Here is a 22,855-nt window from a genome sequence, read left to right as displayed (position 1 = left end):
GTCCAAAGGTTTTTACGAGCCTGTTGCAAGAAAATAATTCGAAACACACTGCAGAATTAAAAAAATATGTTTATCATACTTTTGTTCATTTTGTTAATTAATTCCAGTCCAAAATAATCCACAACTCCACTGCCTTTAAACACAGACAAACGACCTAACAAGATGCACCTAAAGGCAACATTAATGGTGGCGGAACGTTGATTCTGGCGACATCATGTGGTCAAACGACGGTAATGGCCGCCCAACCCCTTGGGGTAATATCATAGGCTGTACAGTCTATGGGTAATATCATCAAGGGTAAATGTTGAGATGAGACTCTTTGATAATTATTTTAATACAATGTGGTTGTTCCATTCTTGTCTAAAGGACGGCAATGTTATGCTGTTGTTCTCAGCCGAATAGTTAAAGTTTGCACATAATATTAGGCTAACGTGAAGTGCTAACCTAAGTGCCAAGCTATAAGTACGTTACCCCGTTAGCTACCTAGTTGTTATGCCAGATGGAAAATGAACGTTAATAGTTAGCTAGCCGTGAGTGAATGTGTATTAATGCAGCCATTTCTTTTTAGTCGGTTCAATGGCCGTCCTCTTTTCTACAGAAAGGTTTGAAGTGGCAGGTGTCAACTTTACTGCACTAGGAGGCTAATTTGTAACAAATGTAGTTCATAGTGTTAGTCTCTCTCATAAAACATAAGGGTCACACTGTTGGAAGGCAAATAGGCCTTAAAACCGAGGTCTGTTTGCTACTTTACCATACTAATGTGCACGGTGTAAATTTGCCTTTCAGGCTGGCCTGACTCCAAATAGTGGCTTTACATTATGATAACTAAGACTAATAGTGAAACTTTAATAACAAAAGTTTGACAATGAATTGGATAAAAAGCCATATATTACAGTATCTGTGCTAGTTAAGTAAGCTGTGATTGTTGTCATGGTACAGAACCATCTACGAGTTCCACGATGGAGCAGCCGTCCATGTTTATTCATGTATCTGAGCTGTCCCAAGTAAATACTCAGGAGTCTTGCATATTACCTAGAAAGCATGGAAGTCTCCCCTAAATCCCCCAAACCCCCATTACACTGAAAGGGAGCAGGTATTAAATATTATTAATTAAATAAATCACAGATGGAACTCATTCACGTGAACAAGATCTGAAACGGCTCTTAATCAGTCTTCAAAAATGTTAGAAGAGCCCATTAGGTTCTTTATAGGATTCCTTGACTAAGTCCATCCAGATGTGTGCATTGATAATCACAGCATGCAGGCAGGACTGAAGACTAACAATGGAGCCCAGCCAAAAGGAGAGACCTAGCCTACCTGTCTCTGTTTACACACACAAACACACACTCAAATACTTATCCTCATGACACATGTGTGAATGTCTAAATAGTCTTACCTTTCTGTGAATCTGGATGCTTTTTGTAGCTCATCTATTAACTGCTATCCTTTCATTTCACTTTGTAGAATACAGTTTGTTGTCTGTGCTTCAGGTGAGAAGCAGCAGTTGTCCAGTGCTACGCAGTGCCACCACTAAAGACTCAGGAACATTTGCAGTAACACAGCAGGTATATATTAGGTAGAACTGTCAATACTGTTCTGAGCTGCGCTGCAAGCAGGTATATGCTAATATATAGATTTTATAGTTCTTAGTCATTAATTATTCCAAAATGATTTCACTGAACTGTATCAATCCTTCTATTCAGAATTACTTTATCTTTATATAATTAAAACATCCAGTACATTGGTGACAATGATATAAAGACAAATTTATATCATAACATTTAATTTTAGAACTTGTTGCAGTGTAAAACAGTTGTAAAAAAATAAATAAAAATAGGTCCTGCCCCTTTTACTGTAATGACCACTGTTCAACAAAATATTTTACACCGGGTACAACAGGTCTTTCAGTGAATGTAGTTAGTGCCAGTAGGGTCAGTGCTGACGTGTGACACATGAGGGGGTGTTACGCTAATTTAACCCGGCCAGTCCGGCAGGTGAAAGAGATTGGGATTGAATCTGGAAAGAGGAAGACCGCACCCAGCGCCACAAGGGTGCAAAAGTTGTATTTTCTTTCCCCATGTTAAAACGTACAAACACAACAACACAGTTACTTTTACAAGGTCCCATTGGTGTCTTTATTGCAGGGGGCTTTCAACTACTAACAACGTAATCCCATCTGAGCGATATTTGACACAGAAAGCGATCACTCCAGCCATTCTCTTCCTTCATTCGTATGTCCATGATTTTAACCCCCTTATTAAAGCTGCTGTGCTGCACTCAGACCACTGCCGGTAGCCTAGCAACGCATTCTGTGTACATGTCTTTTGACAAGGCGGCTGCATTATTAAAAGCTAAAGCAAGCTAGATTTGGACATGAGTGATGGCGAATCGGATCGGGGAGACCCATCATTTTAATCAGATTAGGAATCTTAATCTGATGACAAGGAGCGCCCAGCTACCTGTATCATCACAGCGCAGCAGCCCTCAGACGCTGACGGACAGGTGCTTACAGTTACAGTCTAGTGATTGTCATCCTAGTTAGAGGCAACTCGTGTATCAAGTTTTAAGACTTTGACTTTGTCAAAAAATAGATAAAAATGGATAATTTTACTGCTTCAAGAAATGCTATATTCACGAGTGCTGACCCTGCTGTTGCAGCCAGTAAAGTCTGGGTAAATGGGTTATTTTTATCCTACTTTATAAAGAAAAAATAAACGCCCCCTTGCACTTACTATTCTCTTTTGTCCATAACACAAGTTTGTAAATCCACCTTTTAAAACCTGAACTACAGCAAAGAGAGCGGGGGACGCTGGAGAGCGGACGCGGCGTAGTAGACGTGGAGCGGCGGCCTTCAGACGTCAGAAGATGCCAGAAATCTTCAAACGCAAACTGAAACAGCTGCAGGGTGAGTCAGTTTAACACAGCACAACCCCTCTTAGGTAGGAAAGAATCACACAGGTCACAAGCACAGGTCTCATTCTCACGTTAAATGTATCATGCAGGCAGAGGAGACCAAAGCCATTAATGTTAGCCTTTAGTATACGAGTTCCTTTGTTCTATGAGCCCAGGTTAGCTTAGCTTAGTTTAGTAACACCATATTCAGAGGTGAATTAAAGAATTTGAAACTTAGCAGGTTTTACCAATAATACAAAAAGAGTTATGATCTTTCTGAACTGTCAAACTGCTACAGAGGGAAATAGTCAAGATTGGAATCCATTAGATTTGTGTCCACTAATGGACTAATGGCGTTTTTCCATTAATTGTACCCGCTCGTCTCGCCTCAACTCGACTTGACTCGACCGCGGTGCCCCGTCCTCCTTTTTCCATTGCAGATTAGTACCACCTCATGCGTGAGGCGAGTCGTGGCCGGTTGTCATAGCAGGAAACTGCCGTGACCTAATGCGACACACACACACAGAATATTGAAGGTGTGTTGCTTTTGATTCTCGGCATGTGGCTGTTGCCACAGCGAGAAGAAACATTTAACCTCTAAAGAAGCTGGAGGCAGCAAAAAAGAAAACGCCCAGCTAAACTGTTTGAACACGGCAGGTTTGTTCAGGACCCCCCCCCCCCCCCCCCCTTTGTCACTAGTAATGATGACGCAGTGACAGTGACAGTTCTCTCCAACCAATCAGTAGTCTGCAGGTTTTCACGTCACCTTTTGGTACGCTTCAGCTCGCTTGGAACCTTGACTGAGGGGGTTCCAAAAACAAGTACCTGTCAGCAGGTACCAGGGACTGATGGAAAACCAAAAAAGGCGAGTAGAGTCGAGTAGTTATCATGCAGTGGAAAAACGCCATAATTGACTGTTTATTACAGCACTGTTAATTTGCCGTATAGTGGTATGTGTATGTACTATGTACAGGAACATTATTGTTTTGAGAGCCAAGCACATAGTGAGCCTTAGTAGGGTGTAACTGGAGCTGTGTGTCGGTGTACTAGAGACCTTAAGGATTTCGGGGTCAGACAAAAAGGTGCTCTGAGGCCTTCCCCCCCAGTATCGCAGCTGCCACCTTCCCAGCACAGACATGAGAAGCCCCACTCTGGCATGAGGGTTTCAGCAGCTAGAAGGTGGCTAATACTGTACAGTTATCACCCTGCTCCTTAAGAGCTACAGTTGTTTTTTCCTTGTCATCACGGGGACTCTGTTGCTGCTACATTGCAATTTCTCCCCAATCAAAACTTTCCTTGGCAGGGCTTGAGCCTAGTGCTGAAGCCTGGTGACAGCTGAGGGGCTCAGTCGCCCTGCATGCCGCTGCGAGTGCTGCTTGTGCAGCGTTTGAAGGTGCTCCCAACGTCTGTGGAATGCAGCGCTAGGCCTGTTGGATGAGGGGCCTCCGTAAAGGGAGAGGAGGAAAGGTGACAGGGAACAAGAGAGAGAAGAGGGAGGTGACCTTTGAACAGTGTAGCCAGGAAGCAATGACTTAATTCTCAATCGTGGCAGTAAACACAGAGTAACAGCATGGACTTAGAGGAGGGATGGAAGATGGAGAAGGAGAGAGGGAGTGTAATGATACAGATTGTAAGGTGACGCCCCGAGAGATAAGATTGTAGACAGCAGTGAAGTTGATGGGGTTGGTGAGTCACTGGGGAATCATGGGCTCTCTTGCAATCACAGCTGAGAAAAACCAGATCATGGCCTGCTTTGCCTGTCATTTGTCTCTGGGTCAGGAACAAGACACCCAGTGTAACAGAGCTTTACTCTCACTCAAATGTGCTTGTGTATAACACAGTTTAAAATTTTAGGTAATGTTTTACATAACAGTAATCCACTATAGGTCAAGCCTTCTATAGGAGGTGAAGGGAAAGGTGGGGGGTGACAGCTCCAGGATGTCCTCTCTTAAACTGTACTGTGATGTGGACAGGAGCCTCAGGCGCCTATGAATGGAAAGGACTCATGTGGAGATAAAGATATGTGGAGGAACCTTTGTTTTTAAGGAACTACCTCAAACTTTACATTTCCTGTCCTGAACTCCCACACACATATTCATGCAAATTGGCACGCACACTCGGCAGGAATAATGTATTAGAGGTCATTCATTTGTAATCAGGCACAATCTTCTGCACGTACACAGAGCCAGAAAGATATATTTGCATAATGTAGCAGAGAATACCTGGATGTGTAAGTAAACTGATACAGATTCATGTTTGCACAAAATGACATTGTTTGGTTAAAAACATGCTTATAGACACGTGCACCCTTACATACTGTATAGAGTGCCAGAAGTAGGAAACATATGTTTATATATGAGAGTATATTATAAATGATGTGATCATTGAAGTGAGTGGAAATCCTCTACATGTAAATGAAGATGTAATATGATTGTCCGATATAACTTAGTTCTTTGCACATTTAGACTTTTCACACTAAATCAGTCAGCTGCTTAATCCCAGTGGGCCTGCTGTCACAGCATCACAGAAGATGATTGATAACAGTGTTAATCACCAGATTAACCACAGCAGTGTGGTATGATCCGCAGTGTGTTTTTTGTCTGTCAACACTCTTATGTATTTTTTTGTGTAACTGTATAGCCAGGTGCCCACAGCAGCTATGATGCTGTCCTCATTCGTCAAGCAAGTGTAGTAAAAAGCCAAGCATTACTACCTCGTCCGACTGGCAAACCTGATCATTCTTACCATTAGCATTTTATTATCTGAAGCAATTACGTACTAGAAGATACTCTTGGTGTTGTGCCCTATTCATGACAAGCTCAGGAAAGCATATTTATCCCATGTTCAGATTTGATTTCAGTCTGCTTATGTGGTTTTTATTTGGCTTTTATAGTTGGACTCTGTCCAGAGAGGTTTAAGTACATTTAGTCAAATTGGAAAGGATGTGCAACATGTTGTGATCCGAGGGAAGTTAAAAAAGCATATTGACCGAGTGGTGGAGGTCTGGTTCTCAGACGTAGATCAGACGCATGGAAAACTGCAAAGGGGCTAAAAGCGCTGGCAGATCCTGGATGTAAGGCAATCCAATGTAACCACAGTAAAAGGCTGTTGATTTAGGTTGAGCTAAATTGAGTGAGCTTCTTTATGTTGCAGCCTCAAGGAATGCCTCAGATCACGGCATGAGGTTTGGGCCCTGATATGTTGTGGTTTGGTCAGGGATGGCATGAGGGAGTTTGGGCTGGGGCTGAGGAGAATGCCTCTGTCACAGCTGAAGTTTGTAAACTAATTGACCACCCATACACAGCACTGCTGTTCCACTGGCCTTTCTCTCAAGACTGACAAACAAACCAAGAACTCAAGAACACCTCCGCCAGACCAGGCCCATCGGCTGTAGTGTGATTAATTACATTTTCCATTTTCCGCTCTCTCTCTTTCTCTCTCTTTCTTTCTTTTTTGCTCACTCGCTCACTCTCTCACTCTCCTGAAACTGGTGTATTAATCTGCGTAGTTCACCTCCCTTGGTACCCTAAGTTAAACATCCTTGTAATGTCAAACCAGCCTGGAGGAAACCTACTGTTTTCCTTTTCTGCTGTAGTTTTTTCTTTTCATAATGATTCATTATTACTAAGTCTGCAGGCTCATTTTTCTTAGCGAGCATTTTCAATCTCAAATATCTAACTGCCTGGTTACAAAATGTGGTGAAAGATGTTTTGGAGAAAGGTGAAAATAAACATATCCTTTTGACCCTATTCACCACAACCCAAAAGAGTAAAAATATGACAGGGTTGTGAAATATGACTCAGTACAGCACTGGGCAAAGGAAAGTCTGAGGTGCTGATGCCAAGGACAAAGGTCAAATGACAAACACTAGGTCAGATTTCTCCCGTAGGACTAGCTGTGATACTGACGTAGCATCAGGTAACAGGTAACAGAGTGTAATCAACGTTTGTTTAATTTGCAGGTTAGAATGTGTTCCAATGGGCTCAGTGTTTTGGCAGCCATCCCAGTTGTAGTTGCTGAGAGACAAGCTGTTCTTATCATTTCATCTAAAGCAAATATTGACTACAGAAGTTTGGGCATTCCTTGCATTCCTCTTGAAAAGACCATAGTACAGGTACTGCTCTCCTGCCTTTCCCCATTTTCCCCTTTTCCTATAGCCATAGTGATGTTTAAACAAACTGTTAGATATTTAAAAAAAAAAAAAAAAAAGGTTTGAGAAACATGAGAATTGATATCCTCGTCACTGAAGCTACAGCTAGAGAACTGTTAGCTTAAAATAAAATGTGGGAAACTGCTAGCTTTACTCTGTCCAAAAATAACAAAATCTACCAGCACCTCTAACGCTGATTATTATTATTAACTTGTTTATTTAATTTGTACAAAAACATTTGTAAGAACCACATGGAATCAATCTCCTCATCTAATTTACGAAAACGAAGAAAAGTGGATCCCCAAAATGTCAAAATTTTACCTTGACAAAAAGGATTTCAAAGATTGTGAAATTTGTACTTGAATAGAAAATTGTAGACCATTTCCATGTCACCTTAATCACGGGGTTATGTTACCATTGTATTCCCTCTGTGAAGTCCATGTGTATCTAATGAGGTGATGTCAGCAATCAGCTGTGAAGATGGCAGCCTATGCTTGTAAAGCAGAGCAGGCCCATTGGTTGGAGGAATGTGTGAACACTGTGACAAAACCATTTATTTACAGGCACTTCCACAGTGAGGTCTAGCACCCGCAGTCCAACTGCCACCCCAGGGAAGACACAGCTGTGTGTGAACGTTGTAGCGCCAGCCCTGCTCCCTTTGATCGTCCAACATGAGAGTGGCCCTGATCTCTAGGAACACCACCCATCTTGTCTGATATTCTGAGTGCACAAACTGAGACATTCCGGACGTGTGAATTGCCCGTGACAAATGGTCACCCTTTGGGTTTTCAGCTTTCACATGCTGTGGGCTTTTTGGCACGAAGAAGTGGGTCTCGGGCTAAGAGTTTCCCCCTCTCTACAACTTCAGTAACTGGAGCGGCACTACAGAATGCGGACAAGTCCTGATGTGGATTGTTATGTTAGAGAGAGCCTTTAAGGTGGAGCTATGATTTAATATTGACCTTTTTCAACACCGGACAGCCTGCGTTCAGAACATTGACAGGACTGTGGAGACTGTTTGTCTTTAAGTGGAATGATGACTGAATTAAATCAACTTGAATAATACAGATCATAGGCACAGCACAAAATAAGTGGGTTTCGTTTAAGTTTCAAGCCATAACCCTTTGAGAAGAGAGAAGTGAAAATAACATCTATTACTGCCAGATTAGTCATTGCATATTAGGGGGTGATGTTGGTTTTGATTGGATTCCAACTCCGCTCCAATTTCTTCTGCGGTTGCATGAAATATGTCCTTTTTAAATTCTCAACTGGTGTCACGAGGTGTGCTCCATGTTTTAAAAGGCGTCATAGAAGCCCATTGACTTCTCCATTTCATTAAACAGGCCTTGCACTGTGCCATAACTGATGTCATTCCACTGTTTCCTGTCATTTTCCAGCTCAGGCACTGTTCCACATGCCCTTCTCCAAAGTCCGTCCAGTCAAACCCTGACATGATTGATTCTTTTACACTTCATTTGTAGCATTCATCAAAATTCCATTGAATCATGAAACTTTGGCTGATGACTATCAAGTAATCTAAGCGCAGCTAAAGAAACGCTAGGTCCTTTTGGGACATAGCTTTCCCCAATGAACTGATGACATTTGGTAATACACTGAGAAAAAACTATACTGCATCGAAAATGTTCTGTCCCCATGCTTACAGGTTTTCTTTGTAAAGTTTGCCTCACGCAGTTGCGCAAGATTCTCATTTTGCACCAGGACTGTTTAGAAGAAGAAATTGCAGTTAAAGTCACAAGCAATATTTGCATGAAGTTGCCCTCTCTCCACTTCTGCTTTTGCTGCACTCTGGTGCAAATTGAGATTACTGCCAGATAAAGTCGACAGCATATTTAACCAGAATGCTTCCAAGAGCTTAACTACTCTTGTGCGTGTGTGATAGCTTGCACATGTTCATGTCTGCATTTCTGTGCTCATGTGTTTAATGTACTATTAGTAGGCAGATTGTAATCACAAATGTCATGTATGACCAGCTGTGGTGTGTCTGAGACATTATCTGATTAAAATCCTGACACACACCTTGGATAAAAACGGATACTGAATCTCTAAATTAAATCCTCAATGTCATTTTTCAGTTGCACCACAGAGCATAATAAAGGTCAACACACCAATGGGGAGACAGTGGTGAATCAGAGAGGTTTTCCTGCTTTTTATTGATTGTCCATGGCATCATACTATTTGGTGCACATTGCTGATTGGAAAAGACGATGCGTTATGACTGGTTTACATGTTGTATTTAAACCGGACACCGAGAGGTAGCAGCGTATTCATCTTTTATCCATAGCTGGACTGTGTGAAAGTAGTTCTCGGCAACTGCGGGTTACATTTTGTGGGACTAGGAGGAAGTGTTGTGAAGGGGCTGTGAGGGTGTTGCTAGGCAACAGGGTGGGCAACTTGGCGTAATGAGTGTGGGGCTCAGGAGTTGTCTGCTCAGTGTTCCAGGTCCTGACAAGAACAGACAGGCTGGCCTGGGACGGCCTGCATGGAGCTGCCACCACGGCCACCTGCTCACAGCAATCATCACCAGCGCTCCAGCCAGCCACCGATACAGCATACAGACCCAATTAAGAGCCCTGCATGTCCCCCTCCAGCCAGCCATCACTAACACTCCTGCAAGTCTGACAAGGCTGTCTTTTTTCCCTTTAGCAAATCTCTAATTAACAACATTGGTAGTGGTGAGGCCCGGGCTGTACAGAGCTGCTGAAAGGGGCTGGGACTCAGGTAATCAGCTTAAATACAGGTTTATTTCCTGCCCCCTGTACCTTGTTACTTCCAGCAGAGATTGCATTCTTTTATCTGTTTATCTCCAATTTCCTCTGACTTGTAATGTGTCTCCTAGACACACTGTCACCTCCACTTAAGGCCAGGCTGGCTGTTCCTGCAATCAGATGGTTCCAGGGCAGTGATCAGAGTTAGTTTTGGCAGGGCATAGCTCTCAACAACATCTCTGTTTGTCTATTCCATTACTGCTTTACCACCTCCTCCCTCCACTCCCACCTCACTAAAGGCCTCTGATCTGAGCTGGAGAGACACTACTGAATATCTTAAAGGATCAAAGATTCTCATATGGAAATATTTCCTTTCATCATATCATATTGAATCATTTATAATTTTATAAAGAAAGTATCTTATTAAAGATAGAGATCCATCACAAAAGGTTTGTTCTTGTGTTCTGGCAAGCGCCAGATTTTAATTTGTTAGATGAAAAAAAAGGAAGAGAGAAAATTATATTGTGAAATGACCTCATTACCAGTGCCGGATTAAGAGACCTGTGTGTTCCAGCCGAGAGCAGAGAAGGCGGAAGAATTTCCTTTCAGTGGGAGGTGTTATTGTTGGAGCCCTGTGCAGAGCCGCTGGATGAAATATCCTCTTCCCAGTTTGGGATTGACTCTTGATACGGGACCGCCAGTCTTAATTGTAGGAAATTATACCTAATCATCTGTCTTGAGCAATTTAGACAAAAATAATAAAGACTGATTTACATTAAAATGACAAAGTTAAGAGAAGAGGTCATCAGTACGATTATTGAATGCACTTACACTGTATTTGATTGTTTTCTGTTTTTTTTTTGTCTTTTTTGGATTGTAAAGAGAGAAAAGTTGGCTGTCAAAGGTGGTCAGTTTTCCAGAGATTTCTGCTGTTGGATTTTGATGTTGCGATTATTAAGATTTGTTCATAATGATACATTACTGCACACTATATAGACTCATTGGATGCTAGACTTTTGACCCACATTAAAAGAATAGGCTGACTATATGTTTCTGTTCTTTTCCCAGAAAGGTGATAAATGGCATTGTGGAGGACAAAATGTTAACATAGTTTTTTTGTAATGACAACCTTAAAGGCATTTCTTGTGTGCATTTAGTCAGAGCCTATCAACAATCTTCTCAATAAATATGTTTTATACAATTTTTTAAAATTGTGTTAGGACTGTGAACTGCTGAGATAGGCTTCAACTCTCTTGATCCTGAACTCTTTAAGCTATATGGTAAGAAGATGGATGGGTAGTTTAGAGGCTGAACAGCAGAGGGTGCTGTTCATCAGAAGCGGTGAAGCCTTTGTAGCATGTTTGTAAAGAGGGACTGCAATAGATACAAATAGTGGGCATGTGTTAATATTTCAATGATCAATTTATTTTGTATATTTTATAGTTTTGTTTCATAAGTTTTCACCTCCATTAAAAAAAACGACAGGTATTGTTGTACAGTATTTTATCTCTGCCACAGTATTTCTTCTGCAATATTGCTTTTTACTGTAAATGTATTTAGAGAAGTGAGATATATCCGTCTTCATGCTGCTGTCTAGACCTGTGTGAGACATTTGGTTTAAGGCGTTAGCAGTGATGTATTGATTTTAACTGGTTAAACCCATGACAACTTAGGTGTTAGCTGACAATCTTCAGGGGGCTAAAATCAGATAAACCACTTGAGCAGCACCTGGAAACACCTCTTAGATAAGACACCATGCAAACACACTATTTCCTGTTCACCAAACAAGACAGCCTGCGTGCACTCCAGAACTCATCTTTCCATCGTGTCTTTTTCTTCCCTTTGTTCTCTGATGGCATTTTCCATTTCTAAATGTTAATTTATGAATAATATCCTATATTTTTGCTGACAGTTGTATCTACTGAATTAGATAACCTGAAGGGCTTCACATTCTTGCTGTTTTAGTTGTTCAAGACACTTGTTACTCAGTAAGAGGTGGAATTGGGTAGGCTTGGAGCTTATTGGGCTCTCCTTTCGCTGCCTACCATGCATGGAAACTTGTCTGCTGCCCAACACCCAATCTGTTCCTGTACAGGAGGTGGTTTCAGTGCAGGAGGTTTAACAAATACCTAAATGGGGAGTTTTGGGTGTGGGGCTGAAGTGAGGGGAGCAGTCTAGCACCAAGCCTCACCCTTTACCTGCATTAGGTCATAGCTTGAAAAAGAAAAGGGGGAGGGCTTCAGTCACAACCTCAAACCCCCTGCCCTCTGGTAGCCCCTTCATGACTGATCGTTCTGAGCATGCATATTTTTTCTGTCATGAACAATGAATTTGTAGTACCAAGTCACCCAGCCAGGCTGTGAAATGAGGAGGGAAGGGGAGGAATGATAGAGGGAGGCTGTCATTTCTCTGGCCGGCCCTGGACTGGCAGGGTCTACTCTGGTGAGCCCGGTCTCCAGGGCCCTCGTCTCACTTAGCCCCTCAATATCCCTCTTTCTCTCCGTGGGGCCAGGGCTGCTCTGGATGAAATTTCAGCAGGGGTATGAGGGAATGGTTCATGGAGTTTAGCACCTTCTTTAACATAGGCAAAATAAATGACTTCTCCTAATGCTCTAATTGGTGGCAGTTTGATGATCAGGTATCACTGGCCTTCAGGGCTGAAGTGCCTCGTTGTTTTACTACAGCTTGGTGAAAGAGCCCGTCTGTACTTGTTGCTCCTGAGATTTTTTCAAGTAAGTTGGAAAAAAATGCTTGGTAGCCTGTGGTCTGTCGGGTTCTCTGAACTATCTTTTTTCCATGAAGTCAAGGTAAAGCATTTGACATTTTAAGTTAAGCCTGGCTACTGATCTCTCCTCCTCAAAATCCCTGCCCCCTGGCTGGGATCTGTGTGTGAATTGTGAATCAAATGAGTGGCTTAAAAAGGCTTCAGACTCTCTCACTCTTTCTCTCTCTCCGTGTGCTGGTTTGGTAGGTGACTGTTTAGGCTCCCTTAATGATGGTCCATGTGTTAAAGATTTTGAGGACAACAAGAGGGAGAGGTGGATAGAAGCACCTTTAATCTAGAAATGCTTCCTCTGGTCCTTTCCCAGATGTTTCAAAGTCAGAGTCCGACCCCTGCTGTTCTGCTGCTCCAACAGCAAGGCCCTTACCGACAGACTAGATGTGTATGCTGTGCTTAGCCTTGCTGATCAAATTGTCTCGCCCACCAAATACATCCATCACGCTACAAATAATTGAACTGTCGTCACTTAATGGCAGTTTCCTTCACAAAATAAACCTTTGATTTAGCCAACATATCACCCCGATAAAATGCAATATTGAAATATTTCATTTTTTTATGTTTAAGGGGTCACAGAAGAGTTGAAATCTCTCAGAGACAATATTCTTACTTTAGAAATAAACATAAACCACATTGTTTTATCGATTTACTCAAAGAATGTTCTTACTATGCTGTTTGCAAGTAGATTTTGGGCAGTTAACAGCGTGAGGTAAAACCTTCACATGTGAAGTCAAGGACAGTGGTACATCGGTGTCAGTTTGTTATTGTACTGCATGCCTCATGGCTGCAGCATGTCACTTTCCATCACTTTCCCAGGTTAGCCCTGTGTAAGGCTTTAGGCTGGCCCGCTGTTTACAATACCTCCCATTCAGGCTGCTGCTCCTCAATGAAATTTCTATTAATAGAGGCCACTGGCGTGCAGAGAGTCATCTGCTTGTTCTGAATGAGGTCTGGTGGTTTTGACAAGGTTAGCTGGATTAAAGCATTTGATGGGGGGCTGAAGGACAGGTCACAGGGGCTGGATGGGGTGAGAAGGCCACCACGAGAAGACTGGCTGCCTTCATTGTATGTGATGGTCAATGTCAGCACACTATTTAGTTAAATGCCGGACATGTGATGAAGCTGAGTTAACCAAACATTTACTCAAAACCCAAACTCCAGTTTTATTCCTTTAATGTGGCATTTGCGTCTGCCTTTTACCTACACTGACGCCAAGTTGCATAGATTTCTGTTCTTATGACGGGAAGTCAACATAAATTAAGAACCGTTGCAACCAGTTGTTGCAATGTCATGTACATTAATGCAATAATTTTACACATTACCACTACCCTATAGATGGTCTTATGCCCCCACCCATTCACCCAACCAATGACTCATTTAGAAAGAGGCATTCTCCAGTCAGAGGACAGCTTTTGTAAAAATGAGCCTTTTCTATGCCTGAAAAATATTTTTGACTGAATACGAAATATTTTTGACAGATGCACTAATGACCTTAATGTCTGTTGTCAGTTTTCTTAAAGGTCCATTGTGCCAAGGACCTTTTGGCTTGTATCGCTGTTGTGTTGAGGAAATGTTGTCAAAGTCAACGTGGCAGAATAGAATGGGAAAAAATGGCAATTTCCTTTAATCCTTGCAAAGTTTTTCCCCTTCTGTGTCTTTGTTTTGATTCCTTGGTGTGTGATGGTCTTTCCCACACAGTAGTGCTGCAGCCAACTTGTCCTGCTCTATTGTGCTGCTGGCCTCTCCTTAAACCTGTAGAACTATAAACATGGCTAAGTGCTCTCCATCAGAAGCGGGCTTGCAGGAGGACAATACTCTGACAGGAATTTGCTGTTCACTATCCCCAGCAGCCACACACTGGAGCAAAAGGGAGAGGGAGTCAAAAACCTGGATGGGGCACTTGAACACAGCTCAGTTACTACAACCTCTGACCCTTGAGACAAATCTAAGCAGAGATGTCTTGTCAGATTTTAGGAAACACCCACAAACTACACACACACACGCTACATCATCGTCGTCATCATCTGCCTCCTATGTTCCTCCAACCTCTGGCTATTATCTCCTCCTAGCAGAGTTCAGCCAAACCTAAACAGAGAGCTGATCTTTCTTTCTCTTTTAATATTGAAATGGAGCCTCTTGCTGATCTCTATAAGCCGCTGATTTGGTTTCAAAGATTTGGCCAGCTATCTCCGCACTATCTCCCAGAAAAACATTGTCAATGTGTGGTCAGGATAAGCTGTGTTGGGATGAAGTGCAAATGAATGCCAGTGTGGTCATGTTTGGACAATTTAGCAATGCTGCAGAGGAAAAACCCTCAAAGTCATCTAAACATAGAGACTCCTAAACCTCCCAGTCTCTCACGGTCTTAACTGAGTGGCTCGATGATAGAAGGTCCCTGAGATTACTTAAGAAGGATACTATTCCAGAGGAGTGGGTAGCTTTGAACAGTTATACCATACAAATCAGTATTTTTTCCACTCTTTAAAAGCCTTAAGTGTAACTTTTGATACGCTGAGTGCCCTGTTTGTCTCTCACATGTGTATTTGTGTAATGCCCCTGCTCTGACCTCCTCTAAAGCCACAGCTCTCCCTGATCAGAGAACCTGCCACCCACACAACGCATAAACACAACCAAAAGGGGTTTCTCTAACACATATATACATATAAAAACATACATACGTACATACATACATACATACGTGCATACATACATACATACATACATACATACATACATACATACATACATACATGCGCACACACACACATACCTACCTACCTACCTGCATGCATACATACATACATACGTACATGCATGCATGCATGTATCGTGTCTTCCCTAAAACATCTCATCCAACACCATATTGAGTTTGTTGACACAAAAACATATTCTCCAACAGAAGCTATTCTGTTTCTAAGTAAGGGTTGAGACCAGCGCAGGGTTTACTCAGATCAGAAACAGTTTCATTCAAGACTTCAATTAAGGCCTCCACAACCCTTGACTCATTTTCCACACTCTAATTTTTCTAATGGCTGGGACAGAAGGCTGGGCGCAGCACAGCCAGCTCTGCACTGCTCATTAGCTCTAGCACCGCCGCCTGTGCTGCATTTAACTTAATAATGAGGCCAAATTAACAGCAGCCCTGGCCTTGCTCCAGGTGCATTGTGGGTTAGAGTGAGGGTAAGGAGGAGCTGAGGGGGCATACCTGGCCAACTTAGGGTTTTTTGACAAAGCAAGTCAGTAATGATTGGAAACCACAACTATGCTCATTGTTTCTGTAATCTAAAATCTGCATTTCTTTTCTCAAGTGTTACACTGTTAATTACCTCTGTTGAACAAAAGCATAAAACTATTCAATACAATTGCCTTCAGGACTGGGCCAGATGACACTGGAGCATGGTAGAAGGAATTGATGTGCCAGAGGAGGGTGCTGTGCAGTGTGGGGTAAGGTTGATTGTGGATAGGTGGAGAATCTCCTGGTGTGTGGAGGTTGCACAGCCGTGGTCGTCCTCCAGCTCTACACTGTGCCAAAGTGGGTACTGCCAAGGGCTACGTGTTAATGAATCTAGGCAGCCTGGGAAAGAGTACAAACAAGGCCCTCGAGGACAGACACTTTCAATCTATATACATCTTCACTCCTGATTTATTTTTTGTTCTGCATTATGTGTTTGTTGGGTTAGCTTTTGTCTGCTGCATTCAGAGAAAATGCCACCAAGTTTTGGCAAACACATGTCGCAAGTCCTTTTGTATTATGTTCTTACTCAACCAACTGACATCATCATGGCTGTGCTGATTGTTTGTTTCTTATGCTTAACTTTATAATAACAAATATCTTTGAATCCCAGATCAAAGTAGCCCCAGTTTATGCCTCTCGTGTATTACCATTACATTCAAATTACAGCTAAGCACCCAATTTCAAAAAAAGAAATATAAGGTAATTTAATAAAAGGTTTGTTTTGTACAAAACAAAAAACAAATATTTTTTTATGATAGTATAAAATAATTTAAATATAACCTATAATTAAAATCTTTCATTTGGGTTTATGTTGTACAAATTGAGCATGGACATACGTTCATCCCTGCTACCTTCTTTGTTTGGATTAGAAAACAGTTTTCTTTTTTGTTCTTTTTTTTCATGTGTATGAAGTATTTTTTCATGCACTTGGTTAGATGAGTCTTTCAGGATTCTAGAAATGCTTTCAGAAGAAGGATAAGTGTTGTCAATCTGCTATTTATTTCTCAAATGTTTAACTCAAACTTAAAGATTAGATTAGATAATACTTTATTCATCCTACAATGGGGATATTCCCTTGTAACAGCAGCAGTTTTACACAGTAAAAAGCAAACCAACAAACAAGAAAACAAACAAACAAACAACAGACAATGTGCAAAATGTACTGAATGTAAAGAATGGCCATAAAACGGAAAAAAAAATTGCAATGTAAGTAAGTAAGGGATGTGAAATTAAATTGAATAATATGTAATTAAATAAAATAGCAAAAATAATTAACCATAATATAGATGATATTGAAGTGTTACCATAATATAAATAATATTGAAAAAGTAAATACTTGTAGTGGAAAAATATAAATACAGATAATAAAAATATACTTAGAGCTGTGGTGTGTGGTGGGTAATTGAAAAAGGAACAGGAACATTATCAGGTGGTGCAAGTGTTGTAGAGCCCGACAGCGGCCGGGATGAACGACCTGCGGTACCGCTCCTTACCGCTGCTGAATGAGCTGCTCAGGGACCCCGCAGTGTCATGTAGTGGGTGAGATAGATGTTGTCCATGATGGATGTCAGCTTAGCTAACATCCTTCTCTCCCCCACTTTCTCTAAGGAGTCCAGAGGACAGTCCAGGACAGAGCTCGCTCTCCTGATCAGTCGATTGAGTCTACTCTTGTCCCTACCCGAGCTGCCCCCCTTAAATGAAATGATAATACATGAGAAGCACAAACTGGAGCTAATAGCAGCATTTTAATGGGATCTTGCTAACATATTTTAGAGTTGGCTTTTGAGGATGCCATAGAAGGTCGGGTTAGAAACCATAATTAGACACAGACCCACTAAGACAGATTTGAATGTGAGAGTAAACACCACTCTAAAAGCAGCATTACCTCCAGCTCTGTGCCAGGTGATGACAGCATCTGCTTCCCAGAATATAGAGTGAAGTGTTTGTACACCTGCTGATGGCCTGGCAGCCAATAATCTCAAACATCAGTCGCCAGTGAGATGTTCATGTGACTTCTCTCCTGCTACAGTACCCCTGGTGTGAACCCTGACCTTGTGACAAGGCTAATGCTTATTGCTTCTGTGAAGCATTCAGGAAACAAGTTCCCATTTTCTCACTCACACGCACTCAGTGTAGTGACAGGATGCTCTCTATTTAGAAACTCATGTAATAGCCATGTAGGTTTTGATTCCTGTTATAGTAATGCCATGGCACACTTTAGACTATTAAAACAGTGTAGAGGCCAGAGGTGATGGTGGTGATTCATACGTTTGATTTAGTATATTTGTTTGTGTGTAATTTATTCTGATTCACTTTAGTCAACAGAGGGGAAATGACCATGCATTAATTGAACCTCGCTTGTTTGTGGCTGCACACACAAACACAAAAACACTCAGTGACTGCCTGCAGAATTTCCTGGTATTGTAAACAAAAAAAATATATATTTTTATAATAACCACGACAATGTTATAGGACTCCTTATGTAACTATGTGGTTTTGCCTTTTTTCTGTGCTGGATATGTAAATTTTCCATGACCTGGTTTTCAACTGGCAAGCAGCCTGGCACATTGTAGGTAATTGTACAAATTTCCCCTCTGGGTAGATGTTGTTTTTTAACCAAAGCCTTTGATATTTAAAGATGTTTTTATTCAAGCATTTAATGTCTCCCAAAAACATCACTCAGATATTCATTGCTCCTGACTGAAATACATTTGCATCACTGGAAGATGGAACATATTAAAATACGGTTGTTTCTCATTACTTAGAATACAAAACGCTTGCACAAAGTAATTTGATGAATTTAAGCTAAGTAATCTCCGGCATTAATAAGGATAACATTACTGTGTTGTTCTGCTTTAGACTTAGAGTCAGGCTGACCTTTATGGATTCTAAACGAGTATCATGTCTACCAAAAATTGGCTGCCCATGTAAACATTATGATTTTTACTAATATTTAAATTCAATATAAATTTAATATGATTTATGTGTAGTCATCCTATGTTTATGTATTTAAATGACTAGAAGGAGACCCATTAACTTTGGCCTGTAATTTCTTCACATCCATCATCGTCCCAGTGTTCTCTGTGTGTATATGCACATGTGTGTGTTTAGAGAAAGCAAACACACTACCATTAATGATTATGGGGCATTGGAAGAAGCAAATATTCAAGAGGCTTTGTCTGTTTTTAGGATTTTTTGATACATGGATGGCCACTGAAATAGCTAAAGTGCTGACGAGGCCAAGTGTGACAGTGTGAACTTGGTAACTCTTTGCCACGGGTACAAATAGCAAATCAAGAGGAATTTACTTAGCATTAAAGGACTCACTCCAAGTTAAAACAATGTTGTTCTGGATATAATCATCCAATTAGGGTGAGAGAGGCAGGACTTGGCTGGAACAAGGATCATATTTCAAAGACTCGTGTCTGCTAGCCTCCACACTGATGGTAAGATAGTTAGTGCTCAAGATTATGTGCAAGTTAGGAGGAGAAAAGCATTCCTGTGTACCTATGTATGATCACGTGCAACTCTGTGTTTCTTGCTCTCTTAAAGATATTGTACACGTTGTACTCTTATCAAGTTCATCTCAAACATTCCTGCTTTATCTCGTTTGGTATTCTAGAGGGCAAACAAACTTTTTCTAGTTATTTGTTTCGTTGGAGATTGCTGGTGCATTGCTAGTGCTCAATTAAAATTATGTTGTGATTTATTGCAAAACGTTTTTAACACAAACCAAGAGCTGTTTTCATCTTATAGCTACAAACCCAACATTATTACATGGAGATAAGTCAGACTAAGACATAACTGTGTTTTTGCAGTTCAAGGGCCAATAGCATCATCAGGTCATTTACCACCATCCAGTGCAAATAATTAGATATTAAAGGTGGCTTCTGTTATTTGTAGTCATTGAGAGAGTGTATTTGACCTTCCTCTTGTGTGTAAGAAAGTGCATAAGAAAGAGGAGGAGAAACATCCTGCAACTGACACGTTTACAGGCCAAGTCAGCAGAGTGCTGGAGGCGTGGCCTGATGGCAGCAGTGCTGTCTGGGTAATTACAGGCTCCCTGTGGATGTTACTTAGGTCCCAGCGATCCAGACTCCAGGCAAGGCCAGTCTCTCACTGTAGTTAAGGCAGCAGGGGAAAAACATCTTGACCAAAGAAAAGTCAGGGAATGAAAATACAAAGCTTTTTCTTTTGAATGGTTTAATTCAACAAGTACAGCTCTGTTTTTTGTGCACAGCGCTGTTTGGCTTCTGCCAGAAATATGTACATCAGTATAGGCACATTTTTATTATGCAGCAGGGCTCCTGGTATTTTGAAAATGAGGTAAGCTCAATTACCAACAAAGGGCTTCTCTCAGGGGTCTGTCATCACACAGGGATGAATGGGAGTAAGAGAGAGGAAAGAGAGACGCCTATGCTTGTGCTTTGATACTACTGGATTATGGGCACAGTGGTATGGATTGTAGCCATATTTTAGCTTGCAGTATGTGAAGACCAGATGTTAAGATGACACGCAGGAAAGGACAGTAGTGAAGTGGAACTTTGGATAATCTTTATCTCAGTGAGCCCAATCTTTGCCATGCACTTAATTTTCTTCCAATCTAATTTGCTTCAGTTTCTCTGTGTATGTTGAGATATCAAGCAAAAACAGGTTGTTACAGTGGTTTATGGAAACCAGTTAAAACAATTACAATTTCAAACCTAAAAATACTTGATCTCAAAAAACTATGTATCCACTGCAAAAGTGAATAATAACTAATCTGTAACAGCACAAATAGCACCATGCCACACTTCCACTGAAAAACCTTGTAGTGTTCTTTGAATGACAGATCAGATTGTGCTACTCTAATAATACTCTACTTAACAGAGATGGCTTCATGAAATTTCCATAATATAACTTTAAATCTTGATGGAATTACTATTGTATCAATTCGCATTTTGAAATTAAATATAATTAAATAAATATTAAAAATTTCTCAGGAACGTAATTATTATAAAATGTGATTTCTATTTTAATGACAAAGCCTAATAACCACTTGTCATAAATAATGACATTGACGCTTGGAGAGCGCAGATCTCTGCCTCGACATGCACTATGCCACAATGTTAATACAATGTTAATTTTCCCAGTCGGGAACAGATTTTTCCAAATATTTTGACACCACATAAATGTAGCACACAAAAGCCCTATCCTGCAAAGTTAACAAAAGTGAAAAAAAGTTTTTTGTATTTCCAGCCTGAGATTCGGATCCGCTTAAAAAATAATGGGTTCTTCCTTGGACCATGCTACACCCACCACCAGGTTTCATGTGAATCGGGCCAGTTATTTTTTCCGTAATCCTGTTGACAGACAAACCAACCAACAAACCGAACTAGGGCTGCATGATTAATCTAATTGCAATTGTGATGTCACTCTGCAAAAATGGTGCAATTTGAGTAAACAAAAAGGTGTGCCGTGTGCGTGACACTCTTGGCGGTTTTCCATTGCGTGGTATCTACTCGACTCGCCTCGACTTTACTTGCCATTTTTGGTTTTCCATTACTAAAAAAAGTCCCTGGGACCTGCTACCAGGGACTTTTTTTAGTACTACCTCAGTCGAGGTTCCAAGCAAGCTGAGGCGATACCAAAAGGTGACGTGGAAACCTGCAGACTACTGGTTGGTAGGATCACTGCGTTTTTAGCAGAAAAGAGTGCGGAGTGTGTGTCCGGAACAAACTCGACATTTAAAAAATAAATCTAGCCAGACACCGACAAATTATCTGCACCATTCTCAGTTTTCAACTGTTCAATAATAAGGGCTATTAGGGGCTTTTGCATGTCGTTTCCAAAATTGCACACTGTTACTTTTAAAAAAACAAGACAATATATCGAAATGTTTTTATTTATAGCTTTTCAAGTAGCGCATCAAACCGTCCCGTACACTCCGGTCTTCTTCCTCTGCACCCTGTGACGGTGTCACCACCAGCTCTTCTCTCCCAGATGCATCCCAGTCACAAGCCTCTTCATGACTCTCAAAGATTATACGAAGCACAGCAGGTCAGAACCAGAGATTTCACCAGTTGTACATCAAACGCCCACAAGACACTCTGAGGCGGCGATTTTGCAAAGCGTGAATGCTCTGAAACACAAACGATACAAAGCATACATATTTTTGTGTTTAATCATGGTTGCTAAAGTTTATGCACTTTATGTAGCGTATAGTAAATACTGACCGGGGTCCCTAACACATGCAAATGTTAGCTAACGTTAACAGGAAACTTTACTTACCCTTTTGTGTCGGCGAACAACAGTCAGGGTGACGTCTGAACTCCGTCGGAATTCCCAAACCCCTGTTTTTTTCCAGCTGAGATTTTTGTTGGTTCCTTTAGCTTCTTTTGAAACAAAAAAGTTCTTCTGGCTATGGCAAGTAGCCGACGTGCTGTTGTGAGTCGCGTTGAAAATTACATAATTACGCGTAGCTATGGTGACCAGCCACGCTGAGGCATTACTCAATCTGCAATTGAAAACGGACGCAGAATGCGTCGAGTAGAGGCGAGGCAAGGCGAGATGAGTCGAGCTGTTACCAGCAGTGGAAAAACGCCATCTGTGTGCACTGCAGTTTCCAAGTTGTAACACCCTTCACTTTACCGAAAGTATTAACAACAGATGAAGCCACTGTGTCTTAAGAAGCTTGCTGTTTCTCTTTTTTTCCTCACGCAACTGCTACGCTAAATCCGACACCAGTCACCAGTCAGGCACCGACGTCACTCACTCACCTGCCCTTCTCGCTCTCACTAAATCCTGAATTGTGGTTCTGTGTTGAATCTACTTTAAATCTGCCTTCTGAATTACACTACCCCATGAATGTATTAAGCGTGTCCCTCGTAACAATCTCCACAAAAAGGACCAGTGACCAGTCAGTCTGTTTAGGTAGTAGCATGACGTGTATAGTCACGTAAGTTTTAGAAGTGTATAGGGGTTCAGAGCATGCAGACAGAGGTTGAACAAAGTATATTTTGTAACTTAATCACTAGTTATTATATAACACACATCTTGAATGTCATTGTTTATAAGGACATACACATTTATTA

General features: G+C 41.3%; 2 long non-coding RNA genes across 2 annotated transcripts; both read left to right on the top strand.

Annotated features, from left to right (window-relative positions):
- Nucleotides 1–79: 79 nt before the first annotated feature.
- LOC116694777 (uncharacterized) lies at nucleotides 80–2,058 on the top strand. Its single transcript, XR_004333269.1, has 3 exons — nucleotides 80–269; nucleotides 1,491–1,565; nucleotides 1,995–2,058. It is a non-coding gene; the product is annotated as an uncharacterized LOC116694777 (long non-coding RNA).
- Nucleotides 2,059–2,220: 162 nt separating this feature from the next.
- Nucleotides 2,221–22,458, top strand: LOC116694776 (uncharacterized). Its single transcript, XR_004333268.1, has 3 exons — nucleotides 2,221–2,231; nucleotides 10,328–10,333; nucleotides 22,392–22,458. It is a non-coding gene; the product is annotated as an uncharacterized LOC116694776 (long non-coding RNA).
- Nucleotides 22,459–22,855: the final 397 nt, after the last annotated feature.

The sequence above is a fragment of the Etheostoma spectabile genome, chromosome 8, assembly GCF_008692095.1.
Source record: "Etheostoma spectabile isolate EspeVRDwgs_2016 chromosome 8, UIUC_Espe_1.0, whole genome shotgun sequence".
NCBI classification, from domain to species: domain Eukaryota; kingdom Metazoa; phylum Chordata; class Actinopteri; order Perciformes; family Percidae; genus Etheostoma; species Etheostoma spectabile.
The sequence above is the reverse complement of the archived record's forward strand: the minus strand, read 5'-3'. Positions and strand labels throughout refer to the sequence as shown.